The 20357-nt window shown below is 34.9% G+C and overlaps 1 protein-coding gene across 1 annotated transcript in view; it reads left to right on the top strand.

The window, feature by feature from the left end:
- Positions 1 to 20357, top strand: part of CALCRL (calcitonin receptor like receptor) — a 97783-nt gene that overhangs the window by 20001 nt on the left and 57425 nt on the right. Inside the window, exon 2 of the mRNA XM_004601213.2 lies at positions 166 to 233. The gene's annotated coding sequence lies outside the window, so the exon portion shown is untranslated. The remainder of the gene's footprint in view (positions 1 to 165; positions 234 to 20357) is intronic.

Here is a 20357-nt window from a genome sequence, read left to right as displayed (position 1 = left end):
ATAATGAATGTTTCTTGTCCCAACTTCTCATTAAAATGAACTATTAAAAATAAACATTGATGACTTAACAAAGAAACACGTTGTTATGTAACTTTAAGTTTGATGAAGACTTCCTATCCACGGATAACCATACAAAATTCACAGGAGTGTTCTCTTGTCACCCAGGGTCCTACGATGATACAGCAACCACTTGTGCTGCCACCTGTCAAGACTTTGGATGATCTTACTCTCAGGTACTGCATACATTTTCAAAGAAGGATCAAATTGATATGCTGCATTTCCAAAGATCTTGAGGGTAATATGGCTGTGTTAGCAATAGAGAGATTCACAGAAAGATATAAAGCAATAAAAAAATAACACCTGAGAAGCATTTTGAAGAGTGACTAAACCAAATATAAAGATGAATTATGCACATCTATAAAATTTGAAATATGGTTCTTTTGAAACTTTCTAACATAGGGCTCTCATTCATGTTTTGATTTCTTATGACAGAGAACAAGGTGTGTTTTAAACTAATTTAAATTAATTCTATAAGATTTAGTAATGCTATTAATTTAGGAGTAGTAACCACAGACAATCTCACACATGTGACTAATATTACTATAACTATATATATTTATATATATCACTTGAATCACTTGTCATCCCGTTGATCTTCAATTTGCTCGAGCAGATGATTTATATCTGTAAAATAAATAATTCTTTATGTTATGATATGGTAGGTCTAGGTTGTTTGCTCGAACTAAATTCATGTCCTCCTTAAAGTATTTTGGTTTTTAATTCACTTGTCACAGTTATATTCCTATAAATGCTTGTAAAACTTTCCCACAATTAGAACAGGATATACTTTGTAAATAAGGGAACATTAAAACGGAGGTTGGGTGATTCTAAAACTTTAAATTGCTCTAAAAACTATTTTTAGACAAGACTGGCATCCTAACCAGTTTCAGTTTCAAGCCTGGGCATAATGACAAATTTCAGCAGCCTTTGGTGCTTCCAAAGAGATTACTCTTGTAGATAGCAGTGTGTGTTATTTATATTTTCCATTATAATTCCATGTCAGATAATACATTAATGTACAATTATTATTCTAACCGATAGCTCTCTTTACCTATGAAATTCCTTTCCTGTTCTAATGTATTTCTAGCCGCCGTCAAATGATTTTACAGTTTAATCATGTGCCATCATAATAAACTCTAACAGTGTTAGTAAATATTAAGGTTGCTAACTTAAAGTTCAAAGCTGAGTGACATAATATCTTCTGTACTTAAATTGGGATTTTTAAATTCCCAAGTTATGCTGCTGAACCCAAAAATAGATCTTCTGTAATTATTCCCCTACAACATTTCTTTGAGAACTCATCATTGTTGTCTTATCCTTTTATGTGTCAGTTTCCTTTGCACATTATATTTTATGTGACTCATTGTTCTTAAGAGCAAGGATTGAATACTCAAAATACCAATTTATACCTCACTGCTTGACTTTTTCTCTGAACTTTTTTATGTGAAGTGATGCCAAATCAAATTTTGAAGAATTTCAGTTTTGCTTAATGAAGGCATGTAGAAAAAATCATAAGGTGCAAGAAGTTCTATTAGGAAAATTATTTATTTTCGACTTCATTCTCTACATAGTCCATCTTCAGAGGAAATAAGAGGAAATTCAGAGGAAAACTAAGAGGACTAAGTATCTTCACAATTTTTTAATTCTTATTTAATTAATAATTTGAAGGAGATAGATTTGACTTCAAAATGAATGATATAAATGTAAGCTAACTCAGATTGATCTTATAAGGTTTACTGGATATTAGTAAAAAATGTTTTTGTGAGAAGTTAATTGTCTCTTCTATAATTTTGAAGTCTCTATTTCTAACAAATACAGTTTTTAGTGAAATTACAGCAAGAGATTGAAAACTAATGCAAAAGAAGATTGAAAAATGTATCTGAGATCCAGAGTTGTATTTTGCAGTAATTAGTTCGAGTCACTAATATTAACCTAGGTCATTTGATTCTGTAAAGCACAAGGTTCAATTCCCAACACGGTCCTCTTAGCACCCCTAGGCAAGTGCCCCAGGTATCCCCAGCCCTGCTGGGTCCAAGCAGAATCACATATGTGCTCATGCTCTTGCATTGAACTGCTGACCCATTTGGCTGACAATTTTTGGTGCATCCCAGGGCCTCCTGAGCACTTATGGGAAGCCCAAAACAAACAAACAAACAAACAAACAACATCAAAAAACCCAAAGTAAATGGAAGAAATGTATCCACATAAGGAAGGTGCTTACGTTTTAAAAACTGAATTAAACTTTCACAATAGAGCAAGATGGTTGGCTAAGAAAACAATATACATTATTTACAGATTCAAATGTGTATCGATTTAGTTAGAACAGTGGGGCATAAATTAGGACCAATCTGGAAAAAAATGTACACTTTTCATTAAACCAATGAAATTCAAAGTCTAGGATTTTTTTGTCTAAGATCCAGGGGTCTTATATTTACCTTTATATCTTAATTTTATGGTCATTTCCTTGGAAGTTTCTGTTTTATATTAGTTTTCTCTAATCCAGGACCACACAGATAATTTCCCAAACTGTCAGCGAGGTAACTATATGTTATCTGATAAGAGGATGAGGGCACCTAGGAGAAGTATAATATTGACCTAGTTTCTCAGATATTTTATTATAGTTTTACTTATTTTCCAACCTATCTTGGGCTTTTCTGAAGCATCTTTTCTCAAGCATTCCATGCAAATTAAGGTTTTTTTTAAGTGGAACTTATTCAGACAAATTATTTCTTCTTTCCCCAATAACTATACTTTAGTAGGAATATCACTATGTGAAATTAGCCATTAAACTATCCTTCCCATGGTTATAAAGGGGCTAGCTTTTAACTTTCAGCCAGCTCTTCTTTAAACTATGTGTATTTAGTATATATTCCCAGTATTGTCTATTTTTTCTGTTATATCATCATTTAATTACACTTATAAATAGTCATATGGATAAACCATGTATTTGTGGTTTGTTCCATTTTTGAGTACAATATTGCAAAAACATTCAACATTATATTCTTTAAATGTCTACAGGTAATTAATAAAAACTGAGTTTTATTTACTGATTCTTATTACAGTGAGAATTTCTACCTAAATTAGTGAAGAGAAGTTTAGAAAAACAGAAGAAATACATCTTACAATGAAAATAGAGTAATTTACTATATTTTCAACAGCGAGTTCCTGCTGTGGTTAAATATTCTTTGCTCAGATTGCTGTACATGTAAGACAATGGAAACCCAACATACATACTTGTAGCTTTTAATTTACTGAATATAAAACAATCCTGCCAATGAAAAACAGATTCTGGATTTAAAGGAAACAAAAAAGTATGAATCAATAAGCTTGGCAAGTAAACCTAGCAAAATTAGTTAACTAAAGCAATTCATTAGAACCATTCTTTTTCTTTCAGACATTTTTTTACATCACAGGAAAACCACAAAATGAAAAATTAAAAACTTCTGTCAATGGGACCGAGCGATAGCACAGCGGGTAGGGCGTTTGCCTTGCACGCGGCTGACCCGGGTTCGATCCCCAGCATCCCATTTGGTCCCCCAAGCACCGCCAGGAGTAATTCCTGAGTGCAAAGCCAGGAGTAACCCCTGAGCATCGCTGGGTGTGACCCAAAGAGAAAAAAAAAAAACTTCTATCAAATATATTATCTACTTCAGGGCTTCTTAAACTTTTCCCATGCATATAGCATTGGTATACTTGAAATAGCATGCAAATAAACTTTCTGTGTTGAAGAAAGAAAGGCCTTTTTGTTTCATTGTCTGGTACCTAACTGACAAAGGTGAGGCCATAAAGCCTCAGCAGGAGGCTTAGTGACCTGGAATGAAATTTCTAAGACATTGAAGATCAAGGGGGTATTTCACAAGAGATTTAGTGAAACCCTGGACAGATGTTGTGTTATCTTAGGGCTTACGTGGCCACAGAGCAAAGGAAAAAGTTAAAGGCCATCTTACACCAAGTTATCAGGGTGGGATTCTGAGAGTTGGACTCTCACACCCCAACAGGGGAGGGCATTGAACGTATGGGATGAGGAAATAGTGCCTTTGTGTTATCATCTTCAGGATGAAAGTAAGGGCAGGAGAATGGATAAATTTAATGATTCCAAGGACAGAGGATATAGACAAAAGAGGTCAGAGTGGTAGAAAAGAGTTTGTGGTGGTCCTCCAAAAACAGGGACATGTGAATCCTCTCTGAGACTTTAAGAGACAGCTGGATGGGGCTTAACAGGATGCTAAGGTACAGATAAAATCACGACATGTATGTTATTGAAATTGATTTTATATCCAAAGTCTTTTTAGCAGGTCCTAATAAGATTTAAGTCACAGGAATAATAACATGGAAGCATTTATGTAGATGTAATTAAGAAAAAATACAGTATATCTGATTTAAAGTATTGGTCTTGTGCTTTCATTACTCACCTGGCAATACGTGATGTTATATTTCCTCATAAAGTTATTTTTAGATGGGAAAGAATGACTTATTTCCACACGGGAGGTCTTGCTGCTGGTCTATGAAACCTTAAGGATTAATAATTCATGGCTTAAGTATTTCTGCCTAAGAAAGGCAACATGTACATTCTTGTAAAGCAATATTTACAGATACTTTTTCATGTATCTAGAAAAAATTGTGAAATGACTTTAAATTCTTAACTCCATCTTTATTCAAAACCCATACAAAGTATTCAATATTCTAAATCTCTTTTAAAATTAATGTATTGTTATGGTTTTTCTATGTGATATTCCAAGAGCATATAGTAGAAATTTTCTTCCTTATTTTCTTTTATGAACTCTAGCTTTCCCCACATCTCTACTCTTGAAGCGCTTAGATGTAGTTTTTGGACTTTTGTTTTTAACGCAAAAAGCCACTCAAACACAGGTATTCCTGAAATTTAAATTTATGCTGCTGAGTAAAGATTCTCAATTCTGTTACATGTGACATTTAATAATTTATCTCTTCCTGTCAGTAATTTCAATGTATTGTTTTAATAGACTTTCTTAAAAAAAAAAATTTTTTTTGGCGTCTCATGAGGTTTTTTGTAGCCAGAGACAAATTCATGAAACTTGGCCAAGGCTCCTTCTTCATTAGTGATGTCCACAGCAGGAGAATCTCTCCTCGGGCTCTCCAGGGACCCTCCTGGCAGCCTTGCTCAGGCTCAGTAATGATGAAGCTGACCAAAGCTACTCTGGTGGAGGCCAGGGGTTTCCATGACCACATCTGGTGGTCCTTGGGGGCCTCCAGGGCTGCAGCCCACTATTTCTGGGGCCACGTGGTGCCAACAATCACAACAGATTGGATGCATGCAAGACAGTTGCATAGATCATGTACTATATATATCTCTGGTCCGGCAAAAATAATTCTTGAGCATGGCTGACCTGAATTCAGTCTTTAGTACCCCATATGGTGCCCTGAGGTTCCTCAGAGTAACATCTAAGCACAGAGCTAGGACTAAGCCATGAGTACAGCTACATGTGACCTAAAATTAAAAAAAAAAATCTTGAACAAAAAATAAAACCTCTCTTAATACTCATTTTGTGAGAGTATTTGTCTTTTAAAAACATGAAACATCAACAGAATTAATTCAGCTTGGCTGCTGTATGGAAATCATTTTAACATTCTCATTCTAAAGACTTTCTTAGAAATATTTGGCATGTTCCATTTTGTATATTTTTAAAATAATTTCTATTAAGAATATACAGTTCTCTGTGACAGCTGTAATTGAAGGTTCAATTATTCATAGGACTCGCAATAGTTACATTGGCATATAAGTTAGTCTCTGCTTCCAAAGAGATTAATATGTCACATTAGAATTAAAATGTAACAGTCACAATTATTTTTTAAGCTCCTATATTTAATGACTTAGGTTATGTTATTCATCTTCTTAATGCCTTCAGTCAGTTATTATCAGTACTTTAAAAGTAAATTTATACTCTGGTTAAAATAATCTAAGGAGAACCCCTTAGATGCATATTTATTTGTTGCATTTGTTCTGAAAATTATTGCATTACATACAATAATTTTTTCTCCATTTTGTAATTCAAATTGTCCATTTAAATTTGTCTTTATTCTAGTTTTGAAAAATTAGAGTATTAACTTACAAGAAGCTATTTTAAATGAGATTTTTTATATTTATAAACTAGTTGAATTATTTTCTCCAAATTTCACTTAAGTATTAAGCTTTGAGAATGAACTCAACCCACTACTAGGACTGCCATAAAAAAAATTTCATTTTCTTTCTTTCAGAAATAAAGAAAGAAAGTCAGAAATCAGATTGGGAGATTTAAACAAATAATTTTCTAGATAGTTAAGATCAAAGAGCTGGCAGTTTTGTTTGTTCTTTTACCATTTTCCTTTACTGGAAGCTGATCATTGTATTTCCTTCTGTGTCTTCACATGTCCTTTTTTGCATGTGGTCACATCCCATCCTTCTTTATCACCTCCTCAAAGGGTCTGTCACCAAATATAGATACAATGGAGTTAGATTTTCAGCACTAGCTATGGCAGATAGAGGGTGGAGTTTAGTTTGTAATGCCAGCAGTTCCTAGAAATTAGTTCTTTACATTTTTTTTGTTTAATTAAAGAATCATAATTGACAAAGTTTTTAATAGTTGTTTTAGGCATCTGATATGTCAACACCACTGCCACCACCAGTGTCCACTTCCCTGGACCTGTGTTCCCATATCCTTCTCCACACACTTCACATCCACTAAGAAATTATTTCAAAGAAGAAAATAGAATAAGAAGACCTACTTCCTAAATAATGCCTTGGTAATTAATTTGCAGAATAGGGTGGAAAAATGATGTTTAGTGCTCTGCAGAGCACATGCTTTGTATACATGAGGCTCTGGGTTTAACTTCAGCATCACATAGACTTACTCATGTAGCACTGGAGCACTGTCTTCCCATTGTTCATTGATTTGCCTGAGCGGTCACCAGTAACGTCTCCATTGTGAGACTTCTTGTTACTGTTTTTGACATATCGAATATGCCACAGGTAGCTTGCCAGGTTCTGCCTTGAGGGTGGGATACTCTCGGTAGCTGGCTGGGCTCTCTGAGAGAGACAAATAAATCAAACCCAGCTTGGCTGCGTAAACGCCCTACTGGCTGTGCTATAGCTCCAGCCCAGACTTACTCATAAATATCTAAATTGATTTTATTTTTGTTTATTTGGGGTCATACCTGGTAAGTTCTCGGGGCTTACTCCTGTCTCTCTGCTCAGAGATAACTCTTGCAGAGGTCTGGGGGACCATCTGCTGTGTTGGGAATCAAGCCTAGGTTGACCTCTGCAAGGCAAGCACCTTATCCCCCTTACTCCAGCCCCAAGTTGATTTCTTAAGTAAAACTCCATTATCTATGATTCCTTTATTTCATTAACTTGCATTTTTGACTTTCCACACCTGTTCCTGTTCCTGTCTCAGCAAGTGGCCCAAATGGTCACCCATCACTTGAGTTAAAACTCAAGCAATCACCCTAGATTTTCTCCCTTTCTAATCTCTAGAACTTCACTTTTCCTTTGAGGATTTAATATTATAATCTAGTTTAAAAACTAACTAAATATCCTTCTTGGAACTTTTTGTCCATCTAGAAGAACTACCTAATATGTTTATTTTTTTAAGTATCTAACATTGCCAGAGTAATTATCTGTTTATTACACAAAATATATAGTCTCCTAAGTAAGTATTTCCTGCTAAGTAATTTAGACTGATCACTCATTCAGGTTCAATTCCTGAGACAGATTTAATTTTCTCTTTTTCTTGTGTCCCACACCTAGTATAGGGTTCTTTCTCGAATCTAGTTATATCACGCCAAGATATTCTAAGTCTGACCACTCCACTAAATTCATTTTTATGATTTTCCAATCATCTTTTTGGTGTTTATTGTAATGACCTCCTGAATTACCTTTCTTCTTTCTTCTCCCCATTGCCTATCCCCTACACAAATATTTTAAGATGTAACATTCTAACAGTATATAAAATAAAACTATCCTATTGTCTTTAAAACCTCACTTAGATTTCACATTATACTTTGAATAAAATTATATGTTTTAATAAGCTAACTTCTGTCTTTTTCAAAGTATGTGTAGCATTTATTCATCCGCTGATGTCTTGAGCTTGCTCCAGTCATGAGTCCTTACTTTTACCACTTTCTGGAACACTCAACTATCAGATTCACATATAAAATTCCTTCTCATTTTAGGGTTTTCGTAAAGTTTCACTCTCTTTAAAAGGCTTACAATAGAGTAGTACAGAGCAATAGTATAGTCGGTAGGGCACTTGCTTTACACGTGGTCCACAGGGGTTTGATCCTTGGCACTACATACAATCCCCTAAGCAAAACCAGGAGTAACGCCTAAACATAGGGCCAGAAGTAAGTCAGGAAAACTACTAGGTATGGCCAGAAATACCCCCTTACCCCAAAGAAGCTTACTTTACTACCAAAGTATTGTCAGATTTATAGTAATTGTCTATTGTTTTAATACATATAACTTGTCAGCATTTAGTATCATTTTATTACCTGAGCTTTTTTCTAGAATTAATGCTTTGAGACAATGACAATAGGGATTTTTTGTTTCTTTCTTTGCTTTTACACAGTGCTGCTCAGGGCCTGCTCCTGACTCTGTAATCAGGGTGACTATATGTGGTTCCAGGAATCAAACCCAGATCACACATTTGCAAGACAAACCCCTAGCCTATGGAAGATCACTCTGGCCCTAAGAATAGGGATTTTTCACTTGCCCTAAGAATAGGGTTTTCACTTGATGTTTTACTTTACATTTTACCATACTATGAGCTCAATAAATATTTACTGAATAAAGAATTGGGTAGGTTAAATATTCTAGTGCATTTTCATCAAGTTAATGGCGCAGATCAAGAATAGAGATGTTATATGGCAGCAGATATCCCTGGCCTGAACTATAATTCAAGTGATTTGGAAATTTTTTTTAATAGATAAAAAGCTATGATCTTATTTTAAATATTTTTCTTTTGTCCTTTTCCTTTAATCAATGAGATTTAGCAATAGACTGCAGAAACTATAAATTTCTTCCTAGATTAAGATGCATCATTTTGTAGGTTGAAATGCTAAAGTTGTTATTAGCTATGAAATAAATAAGCAATTTTTAGAACATGAAAAATTGATAAATTAAGATAAATAAAACAGCATATCTCTAAATGTGAAGCTTATACACTACTGTAAGACCACAAATATAATTAAACTCTCCATAGGTTGATATATTTTCTGAAACAGCTTTATTTCAGCTCAATTAAAAAAGATTTCACCAATTTTCTAATAGGTTAATATGACCAGCCTCAAATGCAAGAGAAAATAAGACTAAATGAAAGATTTAATATAGCAATAGAGTGACCTATAAGAGATGATTAGCTTTACGTACGTTCTCATAAGGAAACATACAGACCAAGAAAAGGGAAAGTCAAAATCAGCAGGATAAAACGTCATTAAATAGGTAGATAGGAATATACATGGAAAACAAAGGTTTCATATGGGCACTTAGTCCCAGAAAAATGTTATGAATTTTACTATTCTTCAGTCTCCCATTTACAATTCTTTGTTTATGAAATCACATATCCAATAGAAAATTGTTAGCTCCAGATGATTATTGTTTTCTCCTGCTATAAATATTGATGTGAAAAATAATGAATTAATCAATGAGTGGCAAACTACTGCAGCTTTTTTATTTGTTTGTTTGTTGATGACCAGAACTCCAATGTAAAACACTGTGGGCACACAGATCTCTCTTTAGGTTGTGAGGAACTGTCAAAACCAGGCAACATTTTTTGTTTGCTTTGGGGCCACACTCAGTTTATGCTCAAGACTTGCTGCTGAATTTACCCTAAGGGATCATGCCCATCAGGGCTTGAGGACCCATTTGGAGTACAAAGGATTAAACCTGGGTCAGTTGCATGAGAGGTAAATAAATGCCCTCCCATTTTTAACATCGCTCTGGCCTTATATGACTGCATCACTGTATCACTGTCATCCCGTTGCTCATCGATTTGCTTGAGCAGGCACCAGTAACGTCTCCATTCTGAGACTTGTTATTACTGTTTTCGGCATATTGAATACACCACGGGAAGCTTGCCAAGCTCTGCCATGAAGACAAGATACTCTCGGGAGCCAGGGGAATCGAACCCGGGTCAGCCACGTGCAAGGCAAACGCCCTACCCTCTGTGCTATCGCTCCAGCCCATATGTCAACATTTTTTTAAAGTTGCATCCTTGAAGAATATTCAAGCACAAAAAGGAAATGAACAAACAAAAATACATCCTTTTCAGATATCTGAGAAAGACAATGTATTTCTAGAAGTCCTTGTATATGAAAACTTTGTATAAGTCCAAGTATATGGAAAAAAATCTGTATATATATGGAAACTTTATATGGAAACTTTATATGTGATTTTGACAGCTAATAGTGTTGATGATAGTTGTTGATGATGATAATTTGATATTTATTTGATGCTAAGCCTTGAAGGGGATTTTAATTATATGAGATCTCTATAAAATATTAGGCTGAAAACTTTGTATACATAAGAATTTTTTTTCTGTCAAAAAAAATCTAGTACCCTCTCTCACACCAGAAAAATCATAAAAAATACTCCAAAGAAAAGGAAAAGCCCAGTAAATACAAACTAAAGGGATAAACATAAAATCCAACTTATATAAATACATGAGAAGCAATTTTGTATATATATGTATAAGACTCAGTATAATATAAGTATTTATTTCTCTGAATAAACTTTGGAGTGAGGAACTGGAGAAATAGCCCAGCTCTTAAGTTATTTGACTTGTATAAGGTAGACTCCACTTTGACCCTGGCATGGTTTATGGTCCCCTGAACACCACTAAGAGAGATCACTGAGACAAAGTCATGAGTAGCAATTGGCAATTGGTGCCTAAAAAAAAAAAAAAAAAAAAGGAAATCTCATACATAAGTATATATTATAGGAAAAAATTGTTATAATGAACTATGTTTCAAAAGAAGACACAAAGAGAAATGTACATCAAAGTTAATGTGACACATTTTATTAATTGGTTTAGTAAGTTTTTATTTAACAAACTACTTCTGTTTGGAATTTTTAAATTACTATGTCTAGGATCTTTGTATTGGTTTTAGCTTTTCATTTTTTCCTAATGTGATTTATATTTATAATTTAAAGTTGCTTTATATTTAAGAATAGCCCAGCAAGCTATGAGAATATCTTGCCCACACGGCAGAGCCTGGCAAGCTACCTGTTGCGTATTCGATATGTCAAAAGTAGTAACAACAAGTCTCAAAATGGAGACGTTACTGGTGTTGCTCGAGCAAATCAATGAGCAACAAGATGACAGTAATGTTTAAGAATAAAATATTATCGACTAGAACTGATGAATTCAGTTTTATTCTTGGATAAAAATGTTTATTTCTTAGGCAGTTATGATTAAATAACTTTCTCATTAGAATGATTATATTAATAATTACAGTGGCATGTCATGACACTGTAATAACATGATAGAAAAAGCTTAGCTCCTATAATTAATATTACAGAAATAAAATATTTGCTAATTTGATGTTTCAATTTAAATATTATAGGGTCTATTCCAGGTGTTGGGCTACAGTCATGCCCAGCATAAAATACCCATTATAATTGCTAATAATTAGTGCTTTACTATGTGCCAGAAAATATCATTAATACTAATTTTTCATGTAATTATCAAGTTTCTAAATAATATAGTATCACTAACATCAACTATCTCACATTTGCTTGAGATATTGAGATTAGTTAGCTAAATTAATTTGCCTAAATTAGTTGGATTCACACATAGTGTGAAATTCATAACAGGGCTCAAAGTTCAACTGCATAATTATATGAGGATAATCAGTTTATACAAATGTAAAATTATGTTCACAGGTGTTAAATTAAAGCAAAACTTTAGGTTACTCCTTCAAGCATATCTATTGAGAAAAAAAATTTTTTCAGACAGCCTGTGTGTTGACAACTGAGAAATTGTAGGCAGTTTGAATTGAAAAATAACTTCCTATTGTCAATGATCATTGTGGAGTTTTTCTTATCAGAATTGTTGAAAGAAGAATTTTTTTTTCTGTTTTGAAAATCTAGTCTGTCTCAGGTCCAATCTTACCTTTTTGATATGCCAATAATAGTGTCGTTCTTAATTTCTATTTTTGATTTTTTTGACCACAGGCTGTGATGCTCAGGTCTTATCTCAGACTCTGTCTTAGGAAGCATTCCTGGCAGGGCTTGGGAATCAGATAGGATGTCAGGAATTGAAACCCCAATCAGCTGTGTGCAAGGCAAGACCCTACACACTGAACTGTCTCCCCAGCCCTTTGTCAATAAAAATGCCTTAGATATCATATTCCTATATCTCTTGCTTTCCTTATATGGGAGAGAAAATATATATAATTTATTAACTGGATATTATACAAAATATTATAGTAGACCAATCAGTAGACAGAAAACTATCATATATGGTTTAAAATTCAACAATCATCAATAACCACCTATTATTTTTCTCTTTCTCTCTGTCTTCCCCACCTATTCTTTAAGGCTAAATAATCTCCCAAGCCCACCACTTTCCTGTGAACATTGACTTTCAAATGTTTGGCATTCATAGTTCCTGGGTCACTTGCTACCTTTTGGATTGATGCCCTTGGATTAGTCACACTGCTTGACAGACATCTCTGGTACTGGTTAAGGACAATTCCTTGAAATCCCTTGCTACTACATTCATTCATGAGAATCAATTTCATAGCATTTATAGAGCATTTATAGCAATGTTTTATTTATATATATTACACAATGTTAAGCCATCACAAATTTTTATAGAACTACATTATTTTAACATTACAAGATTACCCTTATGTGAATTGGGACATTGTTTTCTAAGGATGTCTGATTTTATAAAATTAAAAGGGTATTTTTATATTTATTTATTTATTTATTACCTGGTGGCAGGCAACCTAGTTGTGTTCAGGAATCACTAATGATGGTATTTAGGAGTTACATGTGGGGCCAGGGAGCAAAACAGGGTCAGCCGCATGCAAAGCAAGTGACTTAATACTATTTCTCCTGAACACAAAAGAACATCTTCAAAAAAAGCAAAGAAATGATCAAAATCTCAGGCCTGAGTGATAGTACAGAGAGGAGGGCATTTGCCTTGCATGCACTAATCTCTGGCATCCCATATGGTCCATCGAGCACTGCCAGGAGTAATTCCTGAGTGCAGAACCAGGAGTAGACCCAGAGCATTGCCAAGTGTGACCCAAAGAGTAAAAAAAAAAAAAAAAAATTTAGAAAAGGGAAAAAAAGAATTATCAAAATTTCAAACTTTTAGATACTATGTTCTTTACACTTACATCAGTATTTGAAGTTTACAGTACTTCCGCCATTTGTCTCTTTAGCACAAATTTTAAAAAAATATTTTATTCTCTTACTAGACATTTGAAGAATGAAACATTGGAAAAATAATTATATGTCATTTAGTCTCTGGTCACCTTTCACAAAAACAAAGAGAAAAACCTCTAGACTACATCTGCAGTACTCAATTCACAGCACAAAGACCCAATGTGCCATGGCTCACTTGGACCCGCTGCCTCCGGTCTATGTTACCTGTCATCCTCTCACACAACCCTCAACTTATTTCACTCCGAAATTTATTCTCTGTAATTTGGAATTTGATTTCTATCTACTGTCAGCAAACTTTGACTTTTTTTAGGTCAAACCAGATTCTTTCTTACAAAGACATAGTGCCTTGTTACTTAATCAGTATTTTGTTTCGTTAACAAAAGTTTTTATGAACTTTTTGCAGGCTCCTCTCAACAACTAGAGTTCTACAGAGAAAACAGAATAAAACTTCCCTTCATCTTACCACATAATCACACTGTGTCCCACAACTTTTAAAGCAAAGTAGATGGATATTTTTTCTCTTCTTTTTAAAAAAAATGATTATTATTTTTAATTAAATCGCCTTGAGATACAGTTACAAAGCTTTCATGATCGGGTTTCAGTCATACAATGTCCCAACACCCATCCCTCCTCCAGTGTCCATTTCCCACCACCAATATCCACATCTGCCTCCTCCATCCCTCTTCCCTCCTCATCCTGGCTCTATGGCAGGCACTCTTTACATATTCAAGTTTATCTATTCAATGGATTCTATCTTTAATATTTTTAAAGCTTCAAGTCACTCTCATCTAAAACTTTTCTCTCTATTGACACTTCCACATTCACCATTATATTCCTCTACTTAATTTACAAAGCCAAACTGGGCACCATACATGGTCTACTGAGCATTGCCAGGAGTAAGTCCTGAACATAGAGCCAGAAGTGAGCCCTGAATGCTTTGGGTGTTCCAGACAGGGACCCAACAAAACAAATTTAAAAAGCCATTTTTTTTTCCAAAGACATTTTTGCTCACTTTTCAACCAATTCCAATCTGACTTCTGCTCCCAAATCTTTTCTTGTCAACCAATCACTGAAAAGGAGTCAACCAGTGTTAAAGTGTACAGTCTGGAATTTTTAACAAGTCTACCAGCCAGTTTAGGATGATCTTCGACAACATCTACAACTTTCTCCTTTACCACTGTCTCTTCTTTCTGACAGATGTTTTTATATGATTTTCCATACATAGTTTACAACTCTCTTTTCCTTCTTAAGAGAAACTCAAGTTTCAGATAGCAAGTGAAATGTCACTTACTACAAGAACTCATCAAGATCCTCCACATTAGATCACTTCTATCTGATAATACAAAAGAAAGGATCACTTTCCTACATAGAATTTTGCTTATTTTGTCATTTCAAATATATATGAATACTTTAATGTTAATTCTTAGCCTTTATAATTTTGTACACATTTATTTACATTATTTTTTTCTGGCCAAGTGTTAGATATTTAGTCTTAAGAGGTTCAATAAACATGTATGACACCTGAGACATGGTGCAGCTGGTAAGATGCTTGTCTTGCATGAAGGCGACCTGGTTCTGTATCTCAGCACCCCATATGGTTCTATGAGAAACATCAAGAGTGATCCCTGAGAGCCGAGACCACTATGTATGGTCCCAAACAATAAATAAATAAATAAATAAACAACATAGTGAATAAATGAAAATAGTGAGATTCTTCTAACATACTCAAAATATCTCAATAATTGGACTTAGATTTTATTTGCGACAGTTGTTTCCAGCTATGTTTGCAATCATTGCTAACTACACTTCACTACTATGAAATAAAAATATTTGCCATTTATTTGCTTTAAAGAACTTTAAGCAAAACTGCTTACAGTTTTTACGTCAGTACTTTAAAGGAAAATACTAGAGAATTTTTTTTTTCTGACAGATAGTTAGATCTCCATTATTAGTATTCCCTTTATTGGTCCAGAGGGAAAAAAATCATAACACTCGGCTTATTTTCTGAATTAAAACAGATAAGCCTGAAAAGCTGAGTTAATGGATGGTAAAAGAGTTTAATGCCATAAACAGTTTCCCAGGGAAGTCAAGGCTATTATCCATCATTCACTGGTAAACAGAGTCAATTAAAGGCATTCACATGTAAAACATTCCTTTACAAAGAGCTCTCAGTGACTGTGAGTGTGGAGGAAAAGGCAGGAGAGAAGAGAAGACTTACGACCTCCACCAGAGTAATTGTAAGCGTTTCATGTGTTCCGAATTAACTGTGTTTTCTTTAAAATATGATTACCATTTAATCTTAAAGGGAAATTCTGTTTTCATAAAAAAAATTATTATTAGTTAAACATAGAAAAAGCGAATAGAATGTTAAAAGTCTGCCCTATTTTTCTTGGTCTAGTAGCTATTTAGCTATCATAGCCGGGGAATCTGGTGAAGTGGGGAGCAAGGGAGGAAGCCCGGAGAAAAGAGTTTCCACTTCTCTGCCGACCCATTTTACCACCCGAGAAAATGCCAGGCGTGTGTCAGGACTGATAAGATCCTGTCCAAGAACCTAAGCAGCACGGATGCTCCAGCCGCACCTGTCCCGCCAGGCAACTGTCACACAACACCTGACGCTCACTTGTTACAAGGCGGTAGAATGTAGTCTTGCAGAAAAGAATTTCAGGAGGCGGCCGAAACAGTGAAGCTAAATTAGGTTTTGTTTCTATTTTTGTGGCTGTTCTGAAGCCATACCCGGCTTGCCCCTGACTCTAAGCTCAGGGATCATTCAGTGGAGGACTGAACCCTTTTTATCTCTGGGTCGCTCAGTAGTATTTAGTGGGAGAAAAATGATCTTGGCCTGGAGTTTTCTGCATGCATGAAAGTTCACCTGGGTTATGCCATGGGGAACGCCGGGAGTCACACGTGGCAATGCACAGGGATTACTCTGGGCTCTGCACTCAGGAATTACTCCTGGCGGTGCTCAGGGGACCATATGGGATGCTGGGAATCGAATGGGGCTCCTGTGCAAGGCAAAGGTCCTACCGGCAGTGCTATCGCTCCAGCCCCTCCTTTTATATTCTTATCAGGACCTTCTGATTCTCCTTGCCTAAAGGATCTACCTTTCTCTGGGTGGTTCCTCAGCTTCTCTCTCAATTCAGTATTTGCTTCACCTAAGGAGCTGTTTCTTATTCCTTTGGGCTATTTTAAAGCCAGGGAATTTCTACTTAAATTTTAAATCTTAAATTGTTTTCCTAAAACTCATTACTAGGGCCACCCTATCTAACCTGTCTGCAACAGTTATTACTGGATTATAGTCTTACTGTTTCACACCACCATAGTCATGAAACTAATTTCTTTTTGTAAAATTCTGCTGATAGCGTTTCTTTGCCGGCGTTAATATGTTATAATTGTCAATATACTATAGTTATATATTAATTATATTTGTGTTAATGAAATTTATAATTACAATATTGCAAAACATTTACGAGAGCAAACCAAAGCTAGCAGCAAAGACAGAGAGATAGTACAGTGGGTAAAATACTCGCTGTATATGCAGCAGACCTAGGTTGGATCCTGAGCACTGCATCTGGTTCCCTGGGCACCTCCAGGAGTGATCCCTGAGCACAGAGCCTGAGCACACCCTGAGTACAGCCTTCTGTGGTTTTAAAACAAACAAAAAATTAAGCATAAAAGAGAGTTTTGAATTTGGGGGCCCAGAAAGAGTTCCTACCCAGAGGTCTAAGGGATTTCTTGGGGGGACACCTGGGCTGCTGGGGATCCAAGATTCCTGCATCCGAAGAATATGCACATGTCCTGAGTTTTTGCCCCAGCTTGGGAATTCATCATTTTATTTGTACAGAGCAGAGAATTAGGATTCTAGCACAAAACTGTACAACAATCATTTATTTCTAAAGCAGGCTTTTAGACTGCTGTTTAACTTTTTAACAGAAAGAAGCATGGCAGATCTCTTTGATGAATATATATTTATGAATATTGTATATTCCTAAAATACAATTTTATATAACATAATTTTGTGAATATTGCATTTGATATCTGAGTTTTAGTTTTAGAGTCTCTGTGTCTTAATAGTCCTTTGAATAAACTCAAAACCATATATAGTCATGGTCTCATAAGATCGTTCAAAGGGCAGGAACTCATGCTTTGTATGGAGTTCTGGCTTTGACCCCAACACCATCTGGCCCTGAATCACCACTGGGAGTGAGCCCCAGATGCTCAGTATGTCCAGGTGTGGCCCCCAAACCAAAACCAAACATGACAATGACCACAACAAAAACTAACATGCCATACTTCTTAGCAATGTTGCATTCTCATTTTTAATGCATACAGGAATGGGGATATAGCTACATGGTACAGTATAAGTTTTGCCAGTATGAGATCCTAAGTACCAAATGACATAAAACTCAAGTCAAACATTGGGTAGGAAAAAAATCTTTTAAAAATCCAGATATATATCATAATAGATAACGTTATGAGCTTTGCTATTTTGTTACATGCATATCTGAACTGAATTTAAAGTATTTAAAGGGTTCTTGGTGGGGGTTCGGGCTAGGAGAGATAGTACAATGAGTAAGGTATTTGCCTTGCACGGGGCTGACCCATGATTGATCCCCAGCATCCCATAAGGTCCTCTGAATACCTCGGAGTCCAGGAGTAATTCCTGAAGTACCACTGGGGAGCATCATGAGGTGTGTGGCCCAAAAAATCAGAAGAAGAAAGGAAAAGAGAGAAATGTTTCATATTTTTTCAGTTTTACTTTCAATACATAATGTACTTGCATTAATGAATATGTATCATAAAATTCTAATATTATTTCCTTAGAACAATAGCATTAAAGAACAAAAAAGTAATTTCAAAATTAATTCCAATATAATTATTTTCACAACCACTGAGTGCAATAAACAAAATTTTTCAAAATTAAATTGAAAATATTTCAATATAATCAAAGTACATGCAAACATTTTTTTATAGCTCAATGGCAATTTTAGATGATAATTTATGTTTCCTTTGCAGTATACAAAGCTATTACCTTTTCTTGTTTTGGTCCAGATCAAGTTTTGGCAACATGAATGAAATGATAAATCCCAATTGTTTCACAGCCCTTATGGTTTCTATTGTATGTTAAAGGGCAAAATTAGGTTTAAAATTGGAATAATAATTTTATTTAATTAAATCAACGTAAAGCAATTTTGGATTATTTTATATTGTGTATATATATTATTTAATTATTTGAATAGATAAACATAATAACTACTGTATTTATTTTTCTTGTATCATTAAGAGAGCGATGCAGAATCTCCCATGGAAGAGATTGGCAAGCTACCCATGGCATATTTGATATGCCAAAAACAAGTAACAATTATGGGCCTCATTCCCCTGACCCTGAACGAGACAGGGACGAATGAGATGTTACTGGTGCCAGCTTGAGCAAATCGATGAGCAACTGGACAACAGTGATATAGTGATACAGTGATATACTTTTGAGTGTGTGGTGCTAGGGACTGAACCCAAGACTTATACATGGAAGGCAGTGTTTCATCTCTGAACTGCGTTTGTAGTCCTAATTTTATAGTCTCATTCATACCATTATTTTTTCAATTAACATCTTTGTTACTTTCAGATAATGTCTGGCATTTTTTATTTACTAGCTTTCTTCTAAATGTACTAAACAAATAAAAACTAACACAAATGTAAAAGTTTTCATAGGCTATGTTTTTGATGAAATAGATAAAACTCCACTTCCTCAGTAATATTGTTCTTAAGGGGCTGGAGTGATAGCACAGCAGGTAGGGCATTTGCCTTGCATGTGGCCGACCCGGGTTCGATTCCCAGCATCCTATATGGTCCCCTGAGCACCACCAGGAGAAATTCTTGAGTGCACAGCCAGGATAACCCCTGTGCATTGCCAGGTGTGACACAAAAAGCAAATAATAATAATAATGATAATAATAATAATAATAATAATAATGTCCTTAAGATTTAAAGAAAAGATCAAAGATTAAATCCTGATCTTTATTACCACTCAACAGAAAAGCTTAATGCATATGTATGTGTACCAATTCAGACACTGTAAGCAGTAGAAAAATTTTACAGAGAGAAAAGTTGTTGGATAAAACAAGTTAGTCTGGAGACAGTATCCATGTTAAATCCCACTGTCTTTGTAGCTGACAAAATCTTCCTTTACTGAAGGTTGACAGAGTTGCCTCTCTTAAATGTTTACATATAATTATACTCAAAATTTCATTCTTGCACTTGGGACCCATTAAAGCAAACCAAGTTCTTCCCTTTCTGCTGCTAGGACTTTAAGAGTATATGTCACTTCACAGACACTGTGCTATGTGATGATGTGGTTTGTTACATCTATCCTATCTAAGAGCTATAGAAACCCAGGTAAAGCCTGCAGTATATGATTCTGTGAACCTTCGCAGTTAGTAAATACCAGAGTAATATCTGATATCTGAACCAGAGCATTCTCTGCCCTGCATTTTGTTTAAAAAATGAAAGATTAAACAGTGATCTTTATTACCACTGTTTTTCTGTTTTAATTTTTTCTTCAACACAAGTCTTCTGTAATAATAAAAAAAAAATAAGATTGTCAGGGCTGAAACACATGCTTTGGATATAGGAGATCTAGTTTGAGTACTGATACTGGAGCACCACTGGCAGCAAAGCCTGAGCAAGGATTCAAGAGTAGCCCCTGAGTATTTTTGGTGTGGTTCCCAAATAATTTTTCCATAATATAATAACAAGAATAAAAATTAAAAAAAATTGTTTTCTATTACAAAAAGCAGCCTGCCAATTAAAATGAGGTATTCATTCTTGCCCAGAAAGCTGAATGTGTTTCTTCATCGATGCTAGTCAGAGTGTTTATCTTTTATCTTCTTTT

Source organism: Sorex araneus, chromosome X (assembly GCF_027595985.1).
Source record: "Sorex araneus isolate mSorAra2 chromosome X, mSorAra2.pri, whole genome shotgun sequence".
In the NCBI taxonomy this organism is placed as follows: Eukaryota; Metazoa; Chordata; class Mammalia; order Eulipotyphla; family Soricidae; genus Sorex; species Sorex araneus.
This window is presented reverse-complemented; position numbering and strand designations above follow the sequence as displayed.